The sequence below is a fragment of the Zalophus californianus genome, chromosome 3, assembly GCF_009762305.2.
Source record: "Zalophus californianus isolate mZalCal1 chromosome 3, mZalCal1.pri.v2, whole genome shotgun sequence".
Taxonomy (NCBI): domain Eukaryota; kingdom Metazoa; phylum Chordata; class Mammalia; order Carnivora; family Otariidae; genus Zalophus; species Zalophus californianus.
Genome location: NC_045597.1, coordinates 33,015,516 through 33,042,637, shown reverse-complemented (window position 1 = coordinate 33,042,637; position 27,122 = coordinate 33,015,516). Strand labels below are relative to the sequence as shown.

Here is a 27,122-nt window from a genome sequence, read left to right as displayed (position 1 = left end):
ACGGTACACACTGTGTAAGTCCTTCTAGGATATACTGCCACACTTAGGCGTTCTCATGGTTTGCCTACATGCTGCCCATTGAGTAATTCTGAGAATTACACCTTTGAATCAATTATTTAACTTTTTTAACTTTGCTACTAGCCCCACTCTTGAGAAGACTATTAATAAAAATAAGTTTTTTGACACTCCCTGGAAAGGAAATGGCAATGGGTCCATCTATCAAAGCTGAGAATCAAGTTACCAGCCAAGGAAGCAGGCTGTCTACCCTGCCCAATACCGTGCTCCACCATCTTGACCAGATCACAACACACACTATTCAAAGGAAGAATTCTTCCCCTGAAGCAAATTTCCATTCCAGTTTCCAAAGTTTTAAAGTGAATGCCACTTGGACATCACAGCCATGAGTAATGAATGAGGCAGAATCAAATGTGCCACCTCTAGATAAAGTCACCCCGCCCGGTGTCTCCTTTTCTTCCATTACCACAGCTGAAGATAAAAGTTGGAGGGCAACTGGATTTCCCTCCCTTGCATGTACTCTGCTCCTTTCTGCCTCATAAACTACCAAATATACTCCACTTCCTGGCTAGGCCCTTCCTCATCATCTCTGCCAATCGATAGCCTTGCTTTCCCTCTAAAACCTCCAGAGTCTTGCCTGGCTGCCTTATACTCTACATCCACCACAGCCATACCAGCAATCATTAAGAAAGCACATGTAGATTAACTTAAACCTAAACAGGAGAAAGCCCTTGTATCAATCAGGAAACTCTAATATCTAGATTTTTTTTTTTTTTTGGCCATATGTTTACAATGAGCAAACCTGCTATAATAAACTGAAATACCTAAAATAATTGAAGATGAAGTATCAAAGCACACTTCCTATATAAGCTATTAAATATTTATAGAGAAAAAAATTTTCATTGGCCATTTGTGGTGAAAAACTGACCATATCTAAACATACTTCATTTATATTTAGCACATATTCCTTGTAATAGATAGAACTCTCAACTTTCCATGAAACCTTAATAAGAATCACGGATGGCAAGAAACACCACCTACCACTATCAGTACTACTACCTACAACTGCTAATAATAATATAATAATAGACAAGGACTACTGTGTGTCGGGCATTAAATCCTTCCCATGTTTTAATTCATTTAATGTTCTCCACAATCCTACAAGGTAGGGCTATCATCCCTATCTCACAGATGAGACAACTAAAGCACAGAGAAGGAAAAACTGCCCGAAGTCACAAGCTGAGCAAGCAGTGGGACGGGATGTGAACCCATGCAGTCAGAGGCTGGTGCTGTTCACCATTCAACATCCTGCCTCCATTGGCTTTGGGAACAGCCGGAACAATGCTTTATAAAAGGTGGAGGTGACACACCTGGGTACTGGACCTTGCACACAACAGATGTTCCATAAGTAAAACGAATGGTTGTAAAGCTTAAAATTATCACATAAATCTCTTTGGATGAAAAAACATGTTAAAAATACTGCTTAGAATTGTATCAGTTCATTGTTGAGAGGGAAAACGACATGGAGGAAAAAGAGAAAACCTTTTGGCAGGTCTGTATTTTGGTCAGGATGAAGGGTAAAATGGGACCTAGAAACTCATATTCATTGAGAAACTGGAGATAAATTCACTTTGTGGGACTAATGGGTACAGAATGTTGCTATGAACATTTAAAGGCTTATTTATTAATTATAAGAAATTTGAGTCATAAATTTTTTTTATAAAATCCCAATCCCAGTAAACTTTCCCATGTGTTCCATCATATAAAATATGATTAAGGTACACTGAATTTGAAACCGCTCCCATATTATCTTCAAGAGGTATTTCAGACTACTCACAGCATCAAAATTCTTAGACCAAAATGGGTAAAAAAAAAAACTATAAAGTTGACCCCTAACTCTAAAAATTAAAAACCACCAGGCTAGTCAGAACAGCTGGGACAATTCATACAGAGAATTCAAAGCAACTACTTCAGTGTGATCATTTAAACTTCTAGATGCTTTGGCCCAAGATAATTTATACGTGATACGGAGTATTTTTTAAAACACTAAGGGCACTATCGTCAGGAGCTGGACTTTTTCACCGGCAACTGAAGTCCCACAAACAGTAACACTCAGGGACATCTGTATCACCTCCTTTACAGTGGGCGGAGCCCAGACCTGATGCTGACAGGGAGGCTGGCAAGGAAGGGCAGGGAATGGATACTGGGTGTTAAGAAGACAGAACACAAGGCAACTTTGAAATTAACAAGCTCAAACTAAGGAGAAAACCACCCATGACTTACCCAGGAGCACACAGCTAATGGGAGACAGCTTCAAGATCAGAGCCCCAGTGTCCCTGCCATGCCCATTCTCTCAGCTGTGTGGCCTCCCTGTTCACGTAATTTTTTGATGTTCTGAACATATTAGTGCGCCTATATACTTTACTGACTACATTAACATCAGGGGCTTTCATCCACTAGAGAGTACTTTCCATTCTTGATAGAATTGCTTTTTTCCCCCATTTCTCAAAACAAAAACAAAAGGAATAGGCCTATGATCTTATTGAGAAAAATGACTCATAAGCTTAAACATTTCCAATGTATATCCATCCTAATTAAAAATCAGTGAGCAAAGATTTGAGGTTTAAGAAAATTAAAAGCCCATTATAATATTATACTTTGTATTTACACATAGCATTTATACCAAAGCATCCTGACATCCCTATGAAGCAAGTGGGGAATAATTATAATAATTAACATCTTATGGACAGGAAAGTTAAGTCAAAGAGAAGTTAAATTTCTTGCTCAAGAGCATGTAGCAGAATGGGCAACAGTGAATAAGACATCTCAAGTCCCAGGATACCAGCCATTGACAACATTACTAAATATTTAAAAAGCAACAGAAAAATCACATTAAGAAAAACTACCAAAGGCTAGTTAACTTGAAGTTTTAATAAGTCAAATTCTGCCCTCACTTTCCCACCAAAATGCCTTGTGGCCTTAAGAACAACAAAGTCGGAAATTTAGACATCAGTTTCTCAAACCCAGTCCCTTCACTTAAATGTTTTTAAAAGGCAAAACCCTGGCTGCAAAGCAATTTATTAGAAGGAAAAACAAAAACAATGCCTTGTGCTGGTGGGCTACAATAACAAATCAAAGGCATTTCCTTTGCTATCAGAGTATCTGAGTTTACTTGTAAATTTTATTTTCTCAGTTCTCAACACAATGCAGTAGAAAGCAACAAGGCCTGCCCTAGTCGGTCTGGTTTCTCTATCACTGACCATATAACGCTCATCTCCAGAGTATGGGAACAAATTGTGGGCATAATCAACACCCTTTGACCTACTCTCCATGGTTGATATAACAAAGTCCTTCTGCCTTTGGGCTGGTCTTAACGTCTCTGCAGGCAGGGCTCACTGAGCCTCAGCACATGAAACAGTCAAGATGTGTCCACAGAATATTTTTCATTTAACACAGGAGGGTATGGATAAGCAATGGTGACAGCTGGAAGAAAAACAACAGCATCAATTTACCCTAAACACAGTTGTTCTAGGCAGTAGGCGGCCAGTAAGCAATAGCTACAAAGCACCAAGGCTAGGGCCAGGATAAAGGGCTGCATGCATAAGGCCCAGAAACAAGTTCCAGGTGCAGTTGGCAGAGCAGGCATGGATAACAACAGACAAAACAACCCTACAAGCAACAGTGGATCGTACAGATGGGCAAGAAAGGCAAAGGAAACAGGAACCATCGCGTGATCAGTGCCAACCACCTTTGAAAGCTCTTCTCCACCCTGTTCAGCAAAGATGGGTGGGCCTGGGATCACAGACACAGATAAATACAACACCTGCCTGAAGAGGGCACAGGAAGAGAAGTCAAGGGGTCCCCACCCAGAGAAGACGTTTGAATAGGATTGAAGAGCTGTGGGAGGTGCGGGGGAGGAAGGAAAGAAGAGTGGAGCGAGAAGAAGAAAAGAACGAAGACCACGCTGTGATCGGAAGTGAAAACCAAGGACCATATTGAGCATACACATCAGTGCATCAGTTATGCAACATACATGTAACCCACATTTCACTGACTGTCACTTCTTTCCGAAGCATCTGTTAAGGGTTTTTTTTTTCCCCCTGTATGTTTGTTGGTAGTTTTTTTTTTAAGGCCTGCTTTTATTGCTCACTTGTCATTCTACTTACAGTAAAGATTAATAACACTGCATATGTTGTGTGATGAGTAAGAAATCCAACTTATACGGCACTAGGTGTAAAATTATGCAGTATATCCCTTTGAGTGCATAAGAATCCTATTTAACATGAACAGTTTCCTACACAGAAAGAAGTGAAACTTATTCAAGTATTTGCCATGCTTTGGTCTACAAATAGGATCAGAAAAGTAATCTGTGAAAATGAAAACTGTGCTACCCAACTATTTTGTCAAACTAAAAAATGTTCTTTCAAAGTTACAATCAACTCCAACTCATCAAAAATCTACCCAACCAAAAAGCCAAGATGACCGTAATTTGTTTTGGCTTTAATTCTACATGTAAAGAGGAGTGGGAAAATATTTAGAAGCCATGTCTGCCTCCTCTGGGAGGGAAGGGGAGTGAAATTCAACTCCGTGTAACAAAGTCTGCATTCTTCCCCCTCCGTTGTGGAGCCTAGTAAAGAAGGGGGAAATAGAAGAGTTAGAAAATATTGTCTTTACATGAGCAAAATGAGGTCCAGAACTGGGTCTGGTCACCAGGGCCAGAGACAAGTTATAGTGCTCTGCATAACTTAAGAGCTCAGAATTATTTTTTTCAAATTACTGGGAGCCATTCATGAGAGCAAGAGAGTTCCAGACCATGATGGGCTGCCAGGCACAAGTTGTTGAATCCTGACGAGGGAATTTTAAAAAACATGGGCTAGGATCCAATTTCAGGCTTTTTTGTTTCTGAACTTCTAACTTTTCTATTTCCCTTATAAAGCTAAGGCCAACTCCACATGGTCTTTTCATTAAAAAAAAAAAAAAAAAAAGCCAGGCAAGGGGCTGTCTGTGTGTGTGTGTGTGTAGGTGGGTACAAAGTGCAACGGGGGCAGCCAGTTGGAGACAGTGAGCTGAGGGGCCGGCTATCCACAACCTCTGCCCCATCCCCACAGACCAAGAGAAAACTCTGATCTCCTCCCATTACCTTTGAAAAGGGGCTCATTTCACTGAACTCTCAGAGAGTACCTTACAGCAGGTTTTATACCAAAAAGATAGATTTAAAGCAGTCAAATGGGTGGCTCCTCTGAGGTCTTTTAAAACCAGAACACTCAGTATAAGTTGAATTATCTATCAATGAAGAAGGTAATTTTCAAGATCTGTCAATGTGTGGCATCCAACTCTTAAACAAGAGGAGCAAATTACTCTTCCCATCAGCTAGTCATGGACACACAGGAGAGACTAATTAAATCACTGGCCACAAACTGCAACTTAATTCAACACCTTTAAAAGAAAACATATTATTGGTATAAAAATTCAAAAATTTAACAGCAACTCCTTAAAAGTTATTTTTGCTATCCATCAGAGAAATCAGGAAAAATAAAAGAGAGGAATGGTAACATGCAAAGGGAAGAGAGAAAGATGAAGGGTAAAAAGGAAAGGAAGCCAAGGATGCACAATGAGGGGGAAGGAGGAGATGTGGGGAGATACGGAGACACAGGGAAGAAGAAAATCAAAAAATGAAATAAAAAGTGGCTAACTTAACTCTAGGTAATTTTTGATAAGTTCTTAAAGCCTCAGTTTCCTCATCTGTAAAACAGATACAAATAAATGTATCTCATAATTTTATCACCATTTAAATGATACATGCAAAAGTAACATCTAAAAATATATGAAAGTATGTGCCTATCCATATACAGCCCACAGTAAGACGTAAAAGAAGGAAATGGGAAATCTGAACATACAAAATGACTGTGAATAAAACCTGCTACTATGACCTTGGAGATGTTAGTCCTATGATCTACTCTCTTTGAAATGTTCATTGATCCCTATTCACAGGTTTTAATGTCTTGACCTTAATTCCTCAAAGAGCATGTATTTCAGGCCACCAGAAGGAAAATGTGTACAGGGGTGAGGGCAGTGGACCAAATCTAGTCCTTGGTCCCTTGTGTAGCTGACACAAATGAAAATGAATCTTTCAAATGAGGGCCTTGAAGGATACCGTACAACAAAGTAACAGTATTGGTCATCATAACAACAGTCTACATTTATTTTGTTCTTTCTATAAACCAGGCATCATGCTAAAGCATTCAAGATCTATTCTTTCAAAACACCACAATAATCCTTTTAGATAGGTTCTACTATCAAGTTCATCTTATAAACGAGGAAAATGCAGCCCAAATACGTTAAGTCACTTGCCCAGGATCCCACACCGATAATGGGTGAGTTAGATTTCAAGCCCAGCTTTTAAAAACTAGCCCAAATTTCATGAATCTTCAAGTACCCTCTAAGTATCAGAGAAGGGATAAATTACATCCCAGAAAGTTTTAATATAATCACATTGCAGTTTTTCTTCATTTCCCCCCCCCAAAATGGCAAGTCTATTACTGGACATACAGTAACTCTCAATTAGGTTCATTAATCTAATTTCCATGATATTTCCTAGAGAAATCGAGATACTTCCTAGATTTCAAGTAAGAAAGACACTTTTGGGTCTCAGTTTCTTCATCCATAATTGAATAAGCTCCAAATTGTACCCCAAACTTTATCAAATAGAAAATTACTCTGCAATTCCTCCCTCACCTTCCTTGTAATCCCAAGGCAATTCTGATCTTTAACTGTTAGTGAATAAGAAACGTTAAGGGTTGCGCCTTTTTTAACTAAAAATTTTAAGAAGCACACAGGAGCTCTGTACATTTTAGTAATACAGAAACACCTATGCCAAATACTTAGGCTTTTTTTTTTTTTTTTTTTTTTTTGCACTAGGGCTTGCTATTCAGAATGAAAGTACCAGCAGAATCTTCCTCGGTTGTCTGAGACTGTGGTTACCCTACTTCTAATAAACAAGGCAGCTTCCTGTCTCTGGCTTCCCATTGCTCAATAGGGGTTGAATCATGGCAGTCTTCACAGTCATGACCCCTGAGTGCACTCATGCTAAAAAGTGTCTGCTTTGATTCGCTCCCTATTGCAGGAAACTACTTATCAGAGAATACCTTACTTTGGGGATTTAAAATATTTCCATCAATGAAGCTGAAAAAGAGTTAATTTCTTACACTCAAATGCAGTATCTCATTATCTCTAAATTCACCTCCATTTGGTTGATGTATCTGGACTTTTTTTCTAAGTCTCTAAAGGGATGAAGCTCTGTGTACACTTTTGGATGGTTTCGGAAGTGGTTAAAACAGCATCCGGTTTTCAAATCAAATACTTATGCTTTTCTGAAGGATCTTTTAGTGACCAAGTCCACAGGCCAGAGTTCATAATCAGAAAATTAAAATATATTTCAGGTTTAAAAAAATTTTTTTTCACAAGGAATAGATCTTTTTCTTAAGGGTTTAAAAATGCGACTTAACGGGATATTCTCCCACTTTGGGCCTGTTCTAAAGTAATTTACTGTCCAGCGTGGTATTCAGTTTGTTTTCAATACACTGATAAATTATATATGATATATGTCGCACTTCCTTTATTTTGCTCATGATCTCCTACAGGATTGTGTCAGCAAAAGGGCAGGCTTTGCATCTGTGACCTTTTTGAGTAAAAGAAAAAAGGAAAAGAAACCATCTTGCTCTATAAACAAAAAAGTTCATCTCCAGCCTTCCACCATCCCCACTCCCCTTACCCGTGGCAACCCATTCTGTTAGACAGTCTCGGCATCTTGATATGGAGACATTGCTTCAGATAGCCTATAAAAGCTAAAAATCCTCTTCACCCTCCTCCTCCCTGGGCCATTACACAAGCGCTCACGCTTCCTAGAGATGTCAGAATCCCAGTCGGTGTAAAATGGTGATGCTGTCAGTCAGCAGGAAAATTTTCTGCTTCTGAAAACCTCTCTCTCAGAGCTTCCTCCGTGCGGCACCTCCAGCTCCTTGGAGCACCGTGTCAGTGTATTAAAATAGCTCCGGACTGATGACTTCACTAGTTCTCACCAACAGGCCAGTTGGCAGAACTCTCATGCAGTCTGCTTCTGATGGGAGGACATTTTTTTCTTTCCCCACCACCCCTAATATGAATATTCAGTTTCATTTTGACTCTAGAGGAAGCCTCCTTTGTCAGGTTAAATTCAGCACAAACCTCATGCAAAAATTTCAAAACCCTGCAAAGAGGCCTGAACTGAAAAAGCTAACCTATAGCCAATATCAAGCATCCAGAGTCTATATTAGCATTCTTTTATGCTAAACGTCAAGGACATCAAAACTGCTGGGTATGCCAACCTTATATAACATTTTCTTATTTCATTCATTTTATTAGGGCCAAATGTCTTCTGAAGAATACTTGTGATAATGGATAATCAAATTTTTTGAAGTCCTATTTCTTATGTTTACTCCTTTTGCACAAGAAAGCTGGCATAAGGTATCGAAGTAAAAGTTAATTACCACTACACCTAATGATTAAGGCTTAAATGGTTTTTAAAATTTAAAAAAATGTGTAAGGCATTCATGCAATGGAAAAGGCGTTCTGTATTGGAATACCAAATTTTCTTATAATGTCTATAATTTTCCCTTTTAGAATTTTTCACTTCCTTTTATAGATACCACATGCTAGGAAGAGAATATTCTATGGAAAAAATAGGACCTTCTGATGTTCTGGCATCATAACTCAATGCTACGTCCACACTGCACTTTGATTCCGAAAGAGAGCATTTAGATTAACTGCTTCAGTGCCCAATGGACACAAGATTTATGCCTGGAGAAAAAGCTCCCATATGATTGTATGGACACAGAGCTAATGAAATAATTTGGTTCACTGGTTTAAGATGGTTCCTCTAAAAGGGGTGCAATCACTGTTCCCAAAAGAGAGAAAAGCACTAACATTCTACTCCCACCACCCCTCAATTCCTCTGTGTCCGTCACAAACAGCGTCTCAATGGCTCTGCCATCTTGCGAACAGGATGGCAGGAAATCACCTCCCTCCACCAGTCCCAACCAAAACCTCACACAGGAATCTTCAGAGAACACATGGGCACATATATGAGAATGAATTTTTAAAATGCAATTTACAATGATTTGTTCATTCCATTAATATTTGCTGAGTATCTAGCATATGGCAAGTACTATCTACCTGCCAACAAAGATGAACATTGCCTTCAAGGATTTCCCTCACTCAATCATTTTTAGTTAGGTATTATAGAGCCACGTAGCCTTAACAAGGTGAGACATAGATTGCTGCAATTTTTTCTTTACGTTAATCCAATGACTTAGAAAACTTGATTTTGATAGGATAGCCAAGGAAGTATTCGATTCCCTTAATTATAAAAACCAGGGCCATTTTGGGCATAGTTCAGAGAAATAACCACGAAATTAGAGTTATTATGTCTCTCTCCTGCGGAGGCTGATAAACAAAGATTCAGTGGAGATTCTGAATGCTGAAAGGTCAACTATTAATGTCATTACAGATATAATGATTCACACAGTGATGGAATGGGCTAGGTAGTTTATGACCATCAAATTTCAAAACCATAAAAGAACTTCGAGCTAGTAAAGATCTCACTTTTTACTAAAGATGCCTAGAAAGATTTGTGATTTGTGCAAAGTCATATAGAAATTGATATTCTGGAATCAACATAAGTTTCATTTATCCTGTGTTTTTCTAATTATACTACTATAAGTCTGATATTCTCTCTCTCACACACACATTATACTACCATGTGTCTAAATCATACACAAAAATACATATGTACACATACACACCTGCCTCTGATTCGTACACATACACTATTGTGTCTGATTCACACAAACACATACACCGTACTACCGTGTTGCATTCATACACACCCATACACACATATACACTGCACTACTCTGTGACACACACACGTATACACATGTATATTTTATTATTCTGTGTTTGATTCAAATGCATACATGCACATATATAAACATACGTACACCATGCTGTTTGATTCATATACACAAATTAGTCATATATGTATCATTCCATTTTGCATCATGTGTATATATACATATACACACACTTTACACTACTGTGTATCTGATTTATATGCACATTCTCACATATTGGTATAATACATACATGCCAAAATATTTTTTCAAAGAGAAAAATTCAAATGTGAAAGACACTCATGTAACTATTTCAAAGTTATTATAATTTATATTATAAAGCAATTTATCTGGACTCTCATTTACCTCTATCAGAGTCTCTAAGGACTATACAGGAAATGACACATATCTAGGTATATATGAGGACGTGGAAATCTAGTGAGCCCTTAGGTACCCATTTGCATGACAACTTCTGCTTCTTGGCTCAAGGATGAAGATTTCAGTATTGTTTGTGCTATACTGCTTGCCATATTATGGGGTAAGGGGGTGGATATGCACAGGCACCAGAGATGAAGAAGAGTTTTATGTGTCCTTGCTTCAGCACAAATTTCCAGTTTCTTAGCCCATAAAGCAGTGTAGGAGTGATGTGGAGAAAGTGCCTGAACCACATGGCTTACAACCACAGTCACAGAGTGTGACCTAACGGAACATTTCCCCAAGGGCTGACAATACAGAGAGCTCTGAAATGACCCCTTTAGATATACAAAATTAGGGTTCTTACTGGAGTTAGAATTAGCAATGGTGAGGCCCTCTTGGAAGGTTTATGAAGAGAGAACATGAGCAAGCAAGAGACTGAAATAGAGGGGACTCTTCATGGTAACTAGCTGATGGAATGATTCATCAGTACACATAAAATGGCCCCCCTGCATACCTATTGATAAGGTCGTCAAAATGGTCTTCAAAATACCCGTGGTTTATTTTCTTAGAGCTGCATGTTTCCTTTTTGGAATAATGCCCCATGTTTAAAAGACGACTAGTGACCTGAGTACACTGAAACGGAGGAGACCATGGTAACTAGCTGATGGAATGATTCATCAGTACAGAGAATTTGAGGACCTGACCCTTAGAGGAGATTTTAAAAGGGGCTGGAAGTCCTGCAAGATGCAGGTCGGTGCATTAACAAAAAATGTGGGTTGTTGTGGGTGATGTGGCCTATCCACATCCACAATCTAGGATGGCCGGTGGCCCCAGAGAGGATGCTGAGCAGAGGAGACTATGTAGAGAAAATGGAGATGCCTGTGGGGGTTTCAGACTGCACTGTTATTCTCAAAAAGCCTACTGAGACAGATGGTGAATATTTTGAACACTTGCTTTCTTAAGCTACTTGCTCTAATAGTCTAGTATGCTTTTTTTAATCCATAAATAATTTCCCTTTATTATGAAATATAGCCATCACCAACTCATATACACATTATGTTGAAAGAGCCGGTACACAGAAACTATGAGGTACAGCTTTTACAATCACTGTAGATAACAGTCTTGCAGTTTTAATTAACATAGTGAAATAAAAAAAAAAACCACACCAAGAAAATGGTAATGCAATCTGAGTATATACTTCTGGGTGTCGGGCAGGAGAGTTTCACCTAACACTGAAAAAAATCAAAACCAGCTGCTCATTGGGAAAAAGTCCTGCCAAACTAGATAGCACCATCACCCTGGCCTTAAAAGACGGCTCTAACAGGTCACTAGTTAACTCTTAAAAATGGTGCATTATTCCAAAAAAGGAAATATGCAGCTTTAAGAAAATAACCATAGGTACTTTGAAGACCATTGTAAAGACCTCATCCACAGTCCAAGATAAACATCTGCTACAGATCAAAATGACCAAGCCCTGTGTAGAATCTTAAAGGATACCATCAGAGGAGACATAAATACCTAACTGCCTCTCAAAAACTGGGATGAGAGCCCTATCAAGGAATATAGGGAAACCCTCAAAAATTAGCAGGTCAAGGACAAACTAATCATCAGGCCTGACAAGAAGGAATTCATGAGTAACCTTTCAAAGTGCTCCAAAGTAAATAAAAAAATGTTGCTTAAAAAGATAAAACCTTTGGAAATACAGTAAGATTTTCTATAAAGCATGTATTTTAGATGAGAAAAGGAGAGGGAGACAGAGAGAGAGAGAGAGAGAGAGAGACTGAATAACTGTTTTCTTGGTCTTTATTAGAGAAAAGTATTAAGAATACTGCAAATACCAACTTATATTTTGAAACAGGTTGCAGAAACTAAATCCAATAGTGATTAACTTAAGGGAGAGTCTAGACCTAATTATTAAACTAGATATGACAAAAATCTGATTGGCATTATCACAGAGTTAAAGACTCAAGGTAGAATTTGTAAACTGTTGGCTCAAATATAAAATTTTAATTACAACCAGCCACTCCACAGAAGGATGCTAACAGGGTGCCCAGCCACCGAATTGTCAAAATGAAGGCCTTCCAAATATTGAAGAAAAGAACATATTGAGGGACAAAAACAAACAGGAATTAATGATAGAATATGGTTGAATACTTGCTCTACTTGATAGCAATCAAAGACCAGTTTTAAAAATTATATTTCACCATGGTTAAAGCAGTAGACAAATGACCAAGAAATACACACAGAAGCATGAGGACTTCCAGCAGACAGGTGCTCAAAGTGGCCTTATTTAACATTTTTATAAATGATGTGGATGAGCAAATGCACAGGAAAGCAGCAAGCTTGTATTAAACTTTTCTAGTTACAAAAATGCCAAGTAACAGATAACTATCCTTTAGCATCAATCTGACAAACATGGTAGAATGCTTTTAACCAACTTCCACTTAACCAACTGTCCAGATTAACCAATGATCTCCTTTCCCTTTGTAAATCATACTGACTGATGCACCTGGAAGGCTCCAACCAGTAGGTTCCTTCCTGAGCAGACTGAGTATCTCTACTGCAATCACCTGAACTACATTTGTAGTAAGAGTAGTTTTGATCCTAAACCTGTTTATGCAGTTACACCTTATTATAATGTGATTTTATTAAGGGATATATTACTTAAATAAATGAAATAGGAGGATGAAATAATGCATAATCTGTTTCTATAAAAAGTTGACTGCCTTGAAAATTTTCAAAGATTAGTTCATAAAAAATATATTTTTTAAAAACTGGCATTGAATAAGGTATGGGCATCATAACTGTACAACAATGTTAGAATAAACCATAAATAACTGCAACAGTGTGTCCAAGTTTTTACTTCAAAGAAACAAATCAGAAAAAAAACAGACAATCCACTATGGGTTTGATTTTGGTAAGAAACACTGAAACCATCTGTGGATCCATACTGGAAGAAAAAGTCTAGGTCTTATATCAAAGGTTTGTCAGAAAAACAAAAAACATGTATTTGTAAATTTTATGTTTGAATAAAATATTTAAGATATGTGTACATCCTTTTTACATTCCTCTACTGTTACAACTTCTTTGACTAACTGACCAACTATTGATTTTTATTTCTCTCACTGATAAGGCTACACTGTATTTATTACAATGCCCTACTATGTGCCAAGCACTATAATAGGGACTGTGAATACAAAGAAAAAGGTTTTAGCCCTCCAAAAAGTCAAAATTTAATGGGATAGAAGGATATGCTAACAAATACTAGCTATCCATTATACTAAGCATCATAAGGGGCAGCTGGGTGGCTTAGTCAGTTAAGCATCTGTCTCTTGTTCTCAGCTCAGGTCTTGATCTCAGGGTTGGGAGTTCAAGCCCTGCAATGGGCTCCACACTGGACGTGGAGCCTACTTAAAAAAAAAAAATATATATATATACACTAAGCATCATAAGTAAATGTTAAGGGTCAAAAAAAAAAAAAAAAGATTTGTATTAGGTGGGAAGGCAAGTTCTGACAGAGTGCATGTGCAAAAGCTGGGTAGCGCCAAGAAGCACCAGGGGTACCCAGACACCAAAGTTCCCAAATTATAAAGAGACTGGAAAGGTAGGGTGGGAGTTGAATCATGAGGGACAAAGTTATCTGCATTTCAGACTATAAATTATGGGGAATCATATTTTAAACAAAAGAATGACAGTCATACTTGTATTTCAGCAAAGCATCTTTTCTAAGCAGTTTAGAAAATGAATGGAAGTAATACAAGAAGTAAAGACACCAGTTATGAGAATATGAAAATAGTCTACTGAAAAAATAAAAGAAGAAAATACTAAGAAGGTAAAATCAGCCTTACTGATGAGATACCTAAGGGGTGAGTGATAATGACTCAAAAATTGAGAGCCAAGGTTTGGGAATTTAGCAACTGACAGTTAAAGATGAATTAACAGATGAAATGAAGGCAATTTGAAGAAACAGATAAAGAACACAGTTGTGAACATGATGATTTTGAAATGCTATTATATATCCACTTGGAAATATTTAATATGAAGTTGGCCATCTAGGTCTAGCAATCAAGAGGTGAAGATGTCTTTTTAGGATTCATGACTATATGAACAGAACTGATGCAGAAATAAATGGGCATACTAAGAAAGGAGGGAGAAAGAAGAAACACTTCTGAATATCAGCTTTAGGGCCAAAAAGAAAAGGTGACTAAGAATTAACCCATACAGGAGACTAAGAATTAACCAAAAGGAAGAAGCAGGAGCATGGGAATAGTATAGGAAGGGAAGGAAATTAAAGAAGTAATCAACCACATCAAATGTAAAAGCAAGGTCAAATAAGACCACTAGTGAAACCACTGTATTCAGCAGTTAAGAGACTATTAGCAAAAGAAGTCTGAGCTTGGTAGCAGGTGCATAAGCTCAGGTGCCTTAAGTTGGAGTATAAATTGGAAGATAAAGAAGTGGAAACAAGTTATTTTAAGATGCTATACTATAACTTAAGGGAAAGAGGATATTTCCTTCAGAAAGGAACAAAGTAAAGTTGGTTTGTTTTTGTTTGTTTTTTAAGACGGCATAACTTTAGAAATTCTTATCAGTTGAGGAGTGAATGGAGATGAAAATGGGTATGGGAGACATGGTGAGGGCACTGACCTCAGAGAAGCCAGGAAGGGACCAGATTCTAAGAGGACCGAATGTCAGGACAATCCCAATCCAGAGGAACTCACCTGCCTCAGAGCTGGAAGGAAGGAGGTAGAGAGAACTAGATAGCGATAGGACCACAAACCAGTCAGGTGAGAAGCTGAGGAAGACTCCTATTGTTTCAGTACACAGACATTAAATGGCAACCCTAAGAACGGCATTGTTCAGTAGAAGGAATGAGAAAAGCAATGAAGTTTAAAACTCTCCCTGTGGGCAATACAGGGGCCCTCCTGAGGCTCTGGGAGTGGGTAGGGAATATTTCCCTTATGAATAAGTAAAAGATCATTCACGCCATGAATTATCAGTTTATGTTTATAGGACCATGGATGACAAGTTATTAATAAACTTAGGACCCAAAAGTCACTATAAACAACTCACAGAAGATATTTTCCTAATATACTCTTAACCACATAAAATATCAATGAAACATAAACATTACCCAAGTAGAACTGGAAATAAAGCCTACAACATTACCTTTGCAGAGTTGTATTAACCACCAGACCTTAGCAAATAATGCATGTTAAAGACGACACCTAATTAAATTTAATGATTATGATAATGCAGCAGGAGGGCTATATGAAAATAATATGGTGTTGGGGCACCTAGACAGCTCAGTCAGTTGAGCGTCTGCCTTCGGCTCAGGTCATGACGCCAGGGTCCTGGGATGGAGCCCTGCACTGGGCTCCCTGCTCGGCGGGGAGCCTGCTTCTCCCCCCCCACTCTGTCTACTTGTGCTCGCTCTCTCTCGTCAAATAAATAAAATATTTAAAAAAATAATAATATGGTGTTTTGGTCTAGAAACATAAGCCAAATAATCCAGAGGATCATAATCGCCATTGATTTTATAATACAATTTCTCCATCTAATCCTGACAGAAGTACACTCAGGTACATCTCATTAAAACCTGAGAGAAATAGAAATAACACATAGAAAAGGAAAAATCACTACTTTACATGGCAGATAGTAAACCTACATAAAATAATTCCTTAATCTGTGAGAGTAAACTTTTCTTAATTGCATAAAGTTTAAAAAAATTAATGGACGGCAACTAAAATGGATTCAATAGAAACAAAGAGTTTGCAAAATTAAGACGTCAGCGGACTATGTGAAAAGGGCAACCATGTCATGGCGCTATCAGAGACAAGACTCCCCTGGACTGGCCGTGAGTCTGACCCTGTATAGTGATTTTATCTTAAATTGATGCTGATAAAAAGAATGAGCAACTCTTCACGTATTAACAAAAGAATGTAAAATACAGTATTAATCTAATAAATAGCATTTCCCAAATTTGCCTTTCTCTTGGAACAAGTAGACAATCTACCACAGAAACTTACATTACAGAATGAAAATGCAGGGGTAGTGTTCAACCTTCTCAACTCAACCTGAGTTCTCTCTCTATAAAGGAAATTTTCCCCGGAAATATAAATTTACCTAGAAATAAAACAGATGAAAGCAAATCTATGCCGCTCACCTTCTCACCAAAATACATTCCACCTTTATTATTAACCGCATATTATCATGCCTTTCTTTTGTACCTATTAGCACTTAACAGAGTCTGGTATATGGTAGATGCTCATAAAAAAGAAAACTTAGGGCATGGGGATGGGAAACATGGGAAAAAGTGGTCAAAAGGTAAAAATTTCCAGTTATAAGATAAATAAGTCCTGGGGATGTAATATATAGCACAGTGATTAGAGTTAAAAGTACTGGAACTGTACATTCAAAAGTTGCTAAGAGAGTAAGATCTTTGAAGTTCTCACCACAAGAAAAAAATGTTATATATTTTGTTATATATTTTTACATATATGTTATATATATATCACTATACTTATTGTGATGATTTCACAATATATTCAATGTCGTAAATCTGAAATTAACATGTTATGTCAGTTATATCTCAATATTTTCAAAGAAAAATTAATGAAAACATTATGGTAAAAAAAATAATGAAAGCAAGATCATTATGAAAAAGAAAAGCATGAATAAATTCAGGCCAACTCCTGATCTCTACCATTTCCAAGCTATTCACAGAAGATACTAAATTTACATAAAAGATTACTCTCCTTAACTATCTACAAGAAACTAAATAACATAATATGTAAAAATAACATACCACTGCTATAATGCAAGCTCCAATTTTCGAAACTTTCTTGTTCTTAAATTAACTAGCATGTGTGTTATCACACATCTATGAGTAACTGATATAATATATATTTAACTGGATTTTTTTTTAACTTAGGGATTCTGACCATATGATTCTAAAATACAAGATTTTTTAAAGGAGTCAAATACCATGGACTAGAGGGTAGAGGTGAGGAATCAGAGGCAGTAATGTTGACCTCTGCAATTCCATAAACCTTTCTAAGACATTTCTGAGGCTTAGGAGGTTCCAAATCCTGCTCAACATTGCTTAAGGAAATGCTTTGTTCAGGCTGTTTTTAAAGAAAACAGTCAATAACCAAGCTTGTGCCTTTGAATTCAGCGGCACTAGCTGCTTAACTTAATGACACGGAAATTAGGAAGCTTTGTTCTAATGGTAGTCACAGAGGCTCCTTTGGTATAGTTGTAGTTCCCAAAAAAACCAAATCCTTTAAAAGGCACACACCAATACACACATATCCAGAGAATAAATTATTTGCAAAATGAAATAAGCAAGTCAAAGAGCCCAAATAAAAAAGTATAAGAATTCAGTAGGGAATGCAGTGTGAGGGGAGAACCACCTCAATGCCTAAACTTTAATTACTTCATTTTAAAAGCAGAATGTATTTCTTAAAATATTTCCCTAAGAACATGGGGCATGCTAAGACTCTGGTCAACATTATTCGATACTGCATGGATAATTTAATATTGCCAAGAGTGGCATCGAGGCTTCAACAAGAAGTAATGTGTTGTTAAACTCTGCAATCTTTCTTCCCCCCTTTTAGATCTCCATTAGAAGCACCACAGCAAGATTCATCACCCAGCTCCCCATACCTGTTTACTCGCATTCAGAAGGTATTTTCTACATGCTGAGAGGCTGCAAAAAACACAAATAGCAAGTAAAAACAAAATCACTGATTAAAAAAGGAAACAAAATACTGTGTCTTCTGCTGTTTTCTCATTCTTAAATACCAGGGTGAGGAGGGGGACACCATGCGCACAGGTGCGCACACAGATATTCTGCTAGCTTTAAGTACTCTTTTTTCCAGTAAGTCAGCTCTGAGCTATCCAAGCACAGGAGAGACAATCAAACCAGTGAGAATCTGTAAACTGGTACAGGATCACCCCATGTCCCCTCCTTCCCTACTCCCAGAAAATAAAATGCGCCATGGGGCTGAATAGAAGGCTGGCTCCTAAGACCTGGCGATCATGCTGTACAAGTCCCCCGGGGCAGGCTCCGCTGACTTACAACCCACAAGTCAGAGTGTCCCTTGTCTTTATGACCTAACTGGTCTCTGAGCAAACCCAAAACTCAGGCGTTGGTAGGACCCAGGTGAGTCTGTGGTACATGGAGAAGTGAGACCCAAGTTACTAGCTCTAACCAACTTGATCCTGACGGCTTAAGCCTGCCTAGAATTGGGATGTCCCTGAATGTAACAGGGCAGCAAACAAATGAGGAAGTGACAGACAATGCTTGGAATGTTCCTAGATATCAGAAAGGCCTAATTTCTACACAGGATTTGAGGCACAGCCGAGCAGTTTGCCAAGAGGGCTCAGGTGTGATTCTATTCAATTCAACAAATATTTATTATGCATCTTTTGCCAACTCAAATGCAAGAAGGACTCCAAATTGTATTTATAGCCTCAGGATATGAAACAGTGTTGGAACAGACAGTAGGCACTTAATAAATATCGATGAAAGGAAGGAAAGGAAGAAAAGGCAGGCAGGCAAGTAAAGAACTTCTGCAGAGTAGGCATTTGGTAGTACTGGGGATACAAAGATGAACAATATGGCAAATGAGCTTCAGAGGTACCAGCTAGAGATTTAATCAGGGTCCCCCCCACCCATTTTCTAACCTAGCTTTGATTTAATCAGCTTTTTTGAGACATCAGACAGATAAATGAAAGTTAAACTAGTTTGGAAAAATTAAGCTTCAGGCTTCTTTTGCTAAAATTTTGAAAACAAGAACTAAAACAAGTTTTTGATCCTGGCCATACATGAGAATCATGTAGGAAACTTAAATTTGCCAGCTATTGGCACCTGGGTCCCATGTGGGATTAAATTACCAATTAAATTACAATCTCCAAGGATCAGGTAAAGGTACCACTATTTTTAAATACGCATGTGATTCTAATCTGCATCAAATTACGAGAACCACTGTTTAGTAAATAATGGTAAAGTTTTCTGCCCAGGATCTATTATGAACTTGGTGAGCTACAACAGAAATCTAACCTGTATTTAATAACCATGTGTATGTTTATAGCTTCTACAGCAATATATGAGACTCATTTGTTTAAGCAAACATCATCTACTTTACCTTCCTGACCAAAAACAGCAATGGAGAAACACTAGGACACTGATAAAACCAAAAATAAAAAATAAAAAAAATAAAAAAATAAAGAATCTTTAGATATCCAGCTCAGCACCCTGGTACAAAATGTCTCTAAATAGCTGAGAAATAATTACAATATAATTAAAGGTTTTCAAACACATGATTCTGACATTAATTTGAAGATTACTTATTTTGTTAAAATTACCTCTATTTTTTTTTTTTTAAAGCAGCTCTATTCATAACAGCCTAAAATTGAAAAGAGCCAGGATGTCCCTGAATACCTCCACTTTTAAGAAGGTTTTCTTAGGGCTCCTGGGTGGCTCAGTCGGTTAAGCATCTGCCTTCTGCTCAGGTCATGATCCTGGAGTACAGGGATGGAACCTAGCATTGGGCTCCCTGCTCAGTGGGAGTCTGCTTCTCCCTCTGCCCCTCCCCACAACTCATGTTTCTCTCTCTCAAATAAATAAATAAAATCTTTAAAAAAAAAAAAGGTTTCCTCATGTTCTAAAAATGATTGTGGTGCACTACACAACTCTGTGAATATACCAAAAACTACTGAATTGTAAACTTCAGACAGGTTGAATTGGCATGTGAATCATATCTCAATAAAGCTGTTAAATATACAAATTGTTAAAGTAGATTTTCTCCATTATATTAAAACTGAGTTTTTTCATAATTGTACATGGGCTATGGCTATTCCACAAAATATTAGTATAAATCAATTTTTAATGTTAAATTTTTTTTCATATTCTCCTAAAATCAAGGGTGTAATCCATACTGAAAGAATTCTGGCTTCAACAGCTTCTAAAAATCATAGCCTGAAGCAAAGTGAAATTATAAAAAGTAACATTAAAATACTGAAATTAGTGATATCATAATTGGGGAGTAAGGAATAAAATGTGATTAAGTTATTAGTGAATTACTAAGTGTGATGTGGTGGAAATGAGATGGGCCTAAGTGTCCTAAGTCCCAAATTCTAGATCTGACCCCATCATTTGTGAAGTGAGTATTCTTAGACAAACTACCCAAAATTGCTATAAAAACTATAAGTCAGAAATTCATTGTAAGAGTAAGCTGAAGCAATGTTTAAGAAACCATTTGAAAACTGTTTGGTGCCTGAAAAAAATAGTGTTGAAATTATTTTGGCATTGTTTCAAAAAGAGAGATCACGGAGTTCAGAGAAACTATGATGTGTTCCAAGAATCTCTAAAATTTTGTTCTCCACCCACTTTTCCCTGTAGCATCTCTTAAACTGGTTAAATTTTTCTTGTCTCTATATTTTCTCATCTATAAAGCAGAGACATATTTGCCTTTTAAGAAGTTACTGAACTATAAATTAAGTCCTTTACTTTATGCAATCAACAAATCAAACTGGTACCTGGCTTCCTTCATCCCCTTTTGGACCTAGGAAGATATAGTGGGTTTTCATGATATTGCCAATATATACTGCAAGCAGGTTTTGTATGCTCATTTGTTTTGTGTGTGTGTGTGTGTGTGTGTGTGTGTGTGTGGGTGTGTGTGTGTGTGGGTGTGTGTGTGTGTGTGTGGGTGTGTGTGTGTGGGTGTGTGTGGGTGTGTGTGTGTGTGTGTGTCTGTGTGTGTGTGTGTGTGTGTGTCAAGAGTCCCAGCCAGAGGAAAGGAAAAGAGCCAAAAGAAACGTTATGAAGGAGCATGGAAGTTCTGATCACCAGAAGAGCAGACTGGCACAGAGGTTCTTATCAGGAAGGGTCCCTATTCACAGTAAAGGAGCAAATCCAAATTTGCATGTGCATAACTACAACTTTTTTACAGTAATTATTCTTCTTTTTCAGAAATCCCATCACAGTGAAGCCCTGAAAATGAGTAGATTCCATTTTTTAAAAAAGTTACACTCTTTTCCAAAGCAAGTAACTGTTAGCCCCCCAGGATAACCATATTATTATGAAAAAAGCTTTCCATTTATAAAGGAAAGACACAGGCAAATGGAAATGTTTCCCCAAAGTTTTTCAAGCATTACTTAAAACTGTTATAAGGCATGATTATAAATGATCGTGAATTTAATATTATTTAATTGAATCTTCAATTCTTTTCTAAGGATTAATTATTTCTTATATTAAATTTCCTTCATGGTGTGACGATACTGAAATATATAGACCCACACATGTGTGAGCTGCTCAACCATAATTAATGATGCACTTTTATTCTCTATTATTGTGCGGAAAACATTCTGACACAAAATAAATGAAGCATAATCATTCAGAGTAATGATTCGAATGTACTGATTAATGAAACCAAATAGCTTCTCTGTTCTTTAGTTAAATTAAAACATTTACACTCTGGGAATCATAAGGACATCCCTAAATGGAAGTTTTCTAGGTAATCATTTTCCCTTATAGAAATCACCTACCCTGCCATCACTGTAAATAAGTTCCCATCAGTTGTAAAATGTACCATTATTTTATATGCAAGAAACAAAAACTCTGTCAATCAAACTATTCTTCAATACTAAGTTGTCTTCAGAGATGTTAAAAGTGTGTGAGGAGGGAACAGGAGAGAATATGACCTATGTGCTTAAAAATCATCAGATGGTTAAAAAAAAAAAAGTAAGAAAGAAAAAAGAATCATATGACTAGACAGATGGATAGATAGCTTGACCAATTTCCTGAGCCCCAGTACAAACCTACTGACTTAGGTATTCTGGAGATTGGACTAAGATACTAGTACAGTCGACCCTTGAACGACCAGGGGTTAGGGGTACCAACTCCCCATGCAATTGAAAATCCAAGTACAACTTTTGACTACCAAAAACCTAACTACTAATGAATGGCCTGCTAATGACTGGAAGCCTTATCAATAACACAGTCAATGAACATATATTTTGTATGTTATGCATATTATATACTTTATTCTTACAACAAAGTAACCTAGAGAAAAGAAAATGTTAAATCATTTACAGAACTGTACTGTATTTATCGAAAAAAGTCTGCGTAGAAGTGGATCCATGCAGTTTAAACCCATGCTGTTCAAGGGTGTTGACTGTTATTTGTAAAAAGCTCCCCAGGCGAGGGACGTAGGACTGGCAGACAGAGACCCATCAATTATACCAGTTTTCTAATTATAAGCAACTCAAACACAATGGCCGCCATGATGGATACTGCATTTTGTTTTCAACAACTGCTTATAGGTACACATAAAATATATCCTATAATGGAAACTGACGAACCTGAAAATATCACTAAAAAAATGTGTGGATTTTAACACTGATACTGACGAGGGCAGAGACAAAGGAAGCCTCTTAAAGTCTCTATAAAGAATTCCCTCTTCCCATCACTGAACCAATCCCGTGGGTAGAGCCCAGCTCCAGTGACAGCAGTATTGGTGTTACATTTCTGGCTTAGGAAGAGCTCCAAGTCTTATATTGGGTCTACAGGTGTCCAGAGAGCCTCTGGTACCCAGCTACCATCCTGGACCAATCCTGGTCCAGACAGCTCTAAATAATTAGAGAAGCAATGAAGCAATAAAGTATCAGTACTGTTGAAGAGGCAGACAGAACAGGTCTTGCAGCCTAACATTGCCACTTAATTGCTATGTGATCCTGAGAATGATACTGAACCTTGATGATCTCATGGAGGAATAACAGGGATAATAATCAGATTTGCCATGAAGATTCACTGAGATAACATGTAAAACACCTCGTGCAATAAATGGGTCAAAGTAGGTGTTCAGTAATTAGAAAATGACATTATCACTATTGTTTCCTCTTTCATCTCCATTTTTATTAAAAAATTACTTTAAATACTATAGATTTCAGTACTAATCATTCTATTAATATGCATTGATTTTTGTCTCTACTTCTAGTTTACAACCTTAAAGACCATGTTTAATGTTATGGTTTTTCTCTGTTTCTCGGAGCTCAACACATGGTATTAAGCAACTAGTAGGTATTTTATCAACTCAACCATTCACTCAACAGACAATTATAGATTTGTCATGTGCAAGACACCATCGGAGGCATGGGGAATACAATGATCTCTACCCTTGCATTTACAAACCATGCTCAGTAAGATCTAGTCCATTTTATTAAATTATTCATTGGAACAGCAGAAACACGCACATGTATAAACCACATAAAGGCAGAGGTCTCCTCCCATAGATTTACAATAACCTGTTCCCCTATTGCACTCCAACCAGAATATATAAGAAAATAAATCACCTTAATTATTAAAACTACCAATTTCAACTTCATTGACCAGAGTGTCCTGTTCCAGCACCCCCAACTAATGGGGTCTAAATATGAAAAATGTCTATCCATTCTCCATAACTTGTAAAAGAGCCCATCACAAATTTTACCTAATTAAAAGTATTATACTGCAAAATTGTTGATTCAAGGACAAAAGAAATTCACTAAAACAAAAATGTATTTCTATATGATGCTATAAAATATTTCAATGTATTCACAGATTGGGCTTGGCCTGCAATTCAAAAATCTCATTTTCTCATGTAAAATTTCTTCCAGTTAGGAAAAAAGGCCTAAGTGATCTAAAAAACCTGGCTTGAGGAAATTATACTGTATTTTAAGTAGCTAAGAAAGAGACTGTACGGTATTAAACTCAAAAGCCTGTCAGTAAAGAAAAAGCACAAATTTCTCCATTTGTTCGGCACCACACTTTGTTCCCCTCCAAACCTACCTCCTGCCCAGTAACCCCCAGATTCCACACTGTGAGCTCACTGAGACTTCTACTGCTTACTGTAAGAACGACCAAAGACAAGATGTTTTGAAGTGAGGATGAATATGCACATATTTTTGTACAAGATGAGTATCTAGTTTGCTATTTCTGGCAAAGGACAGGGAATGTCCAAGGTTGTCAGTACAACTTTTATCTCCTGTGATTTAACTGGACCTTTAGCAAGCACAAAATATAACTTCAAAAGAAAGTTTTTTTTTCCCCCATGATAAAACAAAGCAAGCCAGGGAACATTTTCCAAAGGGGGGGGGGCCCCATTGGCAGTCCTTCAACCAAGAATTAAGTTGGTAAAAAGTTTGAGGAAAATTAGAAATAAAAGAATTATTTCTGCAATTAATAAAAAGCAAAATAAGGCAAATATAAAGAAAAGAGAAAATGTTTCAAGAAAGGCAATATAGTATACAACCAAACCATAAGGAACAGGGACTTTCAGATAAATTTAACTTTAGGTATCTGACAATATTGAAATGAGTGGGCAATAGACAGATTTGCACAGTGGGCTCAAATATCCTGGTTTTCAAACGGTGTGACCCACAGAAAAGGCGTCATTTCTAGATTATTAGTTATCTCATAAGGAGCAATAGTAATGTGGACAATCCAATTGATTTCATTTCAACAAACATTTCTTGAATACATTTGTCATATATAAAACTCTGTAAGTACTCTAGGATAGAGACATAAATCCAAGTCCAAAATGTGTTTTAACAAACTCAGACCACGGTTTATTTTCAAAGGTTTGTGCACTTAATGTTGAAATAAGTATTAGGTTCTGACATACGAACCTGACATGTTTGTAGCTCAGAAACAGTCGAATAATGAGAATTTCACATACTTGATACATAACACCTGTCATTGAAAGCTAACAAAATAACTATGAAATAGAAGTGTAGGCAAAATGTCTCTAAAAGTACAGAAATTCAGATGCAAAGAAAAAAAAAAACCCAAATTCATACATTTGACTTTGCAAAGCAGTCTTGGAGCAGATGGCACCTGAACTAGGAATCAGGTTTTGAGAGTTGGAATAGTTAGAAGAGGGGCTACCGAGGGGAGGAAGTGCCAGATGGGAATTTTAGACTGGGGAAAAGCAAGAACATAGTACAGGATCATAAAGTGTAACAGCATAATTCAAATGGCAAAATCATCTTTTTTTAATGTCAGAGAACAAGGATGTGAGGTTCTTTATTAAAACAATTTAAATTCAATTCACCTGGGGAAACAGATTTGTCTTATAATAAAAAGAAACTAGGATAAAATAAAGGTTTTCTGATAAATGATAAAAGTAAAATTAAATAATGTCAAATCCACCATCCCTTATAAAAGAGCTACAAACAGTCTCCAGTTCATAGAAGTCTCAATATAAAATAATACACTGGGGCGCCTGGGTGGCTCAGGTGGTTAAGTGTCTGCCTTCGGCTCAGGTCATGATCCCAGGGTCCTGGGATGGGCTCCCTGCTCAGTGGGGAGCCTTCTTCTCCCTCTCCCTCTGCCTGCCGCTCTGCCTACTTGTTCTCTCTACCGCTCTATCAAATAAACAAATAAAATCTTTAAAAAAATAATAACAGACTAAAAGCTCCTCATTCTGCTACAGATGCATCACAAGGGTGCCCTGGATACTATTATGTTCGGTAATGGCCAAGAGCTTTCCCCCCGACTAGTGTCCTTATGGATGCCTCTGCCTTTGCTCTAAACATCAGGGTTTTAGAAAGGCCCACTGGATTTAAAGGTCAAGCTCTTCCCACCATTCCATTTTACAAATCACTACAAGTAACCATTATACATTTACCATGGAACTGGCAAAATTTAATAATCACTAGACCTTACTGAGAGCTTTGTGGGAACGCTGGCTTTTGCATGGTTTATGAAGATGGTAATGAAATCAAATCTACTGCTCCATTACACATATTATTTTTAGCCACAATAACAGTGTTCCGTTTAAGCTTTAGGACTGTATTTAAATAGATGGTTTAGGAAACAATAAAGCCTAAAAGAATACTGTAGGTGTATTCCAAATTTAGAGTGAGTAGGAAACATCACGGGAATTTTATCTACTCCATCAAACAATAAAACACTCTGAGCCAGCAACACAGGCCAAGAAAACAGGGGATGGGAACTTTTTTTCTTATTGGAGAGTCAGCAAGCTAATAAAAATATTAATCAAAGAGCACATAAAACAATTATTGTTTGGCAGGAATTTTTTGTAAAGAGAAATGTTAGATGCTGTGCTAGTTACACTGCATAAACATTCGACCCAAGAGATACACCACGTATCACAACCAGTTAACAGAGTAGGACAAGGGGAAGAACAGACTTAAGGGACCAAGTGAGAAAGGAATGAGACACACAGAGAGTGAAAGAAAACATCGAAGAAAGAAAGAGAGAAAAGCACCTATAATCAAATCCACAAGAACAAAGAGTATGTTGTTTGATCTCTCAAAACATTTTTGCTGAACACTATTAGATGTCTATTGTAGTTTCATGAGTATGTGCAAAAATGGGGTACCTTATATGTATATTACTTCAAGACCATACAAAATTATATTAAGGGTTGACTATAAACCCACAGACCAGAGGTTCTTTCTCAACTAGAGCCCATGACAGCATTAGAGCCTAATGCAAGAAGAATATAACTAGTACTTTTGGGAAAGTGAGATATTCCTATTAAAAGTGTAGGAAAATATCAAAATGTCCTGTTAGTCATGGCTTGTATGCTTGAGCATGATAGAAAGTTTGTAAAAGTTCTAGGAGGTAGGCTTAATTTGAGAAATGTAACCACAAATTTCAACAATCTTATCTCCATTTAGAGTTTTAGATTTAGAGAATTAGACTGTGATTGTTTAGAAGATCCTTCTACAATTTTATGTCAGTTTTTT

The 27,122-nt window shown here is 37.3% G+C and overlaps 1 protein-coding gene across 7 annotated transcripts in view; it reads right to left on the bottom strand.

Annotated features, from left to right (window-relative positions):
* Positions 1-27,122, bottom strand: part of KLF12 (Kruppel like factor 12) — a 518,537-nt gene that overhangs the window by 332,348 nt on the left and 159,067 nt on the right. The window contains exon 1 of one of the 7 annotated variants that reach the window (XM_027589982.1): positions 7,787-7,899. The exons of the other annotated variants lie outside the window; for them this stretch is intronic. The gene's annotated coding sequence lies outside the window, so the exon portion shown is untranslated. Of the gene's footprint in view, positions 1-7,786; positions 7,900-27,122 lie in introns of those variants that run through there. 7 annotated transcript variants of the gene reach the window in all.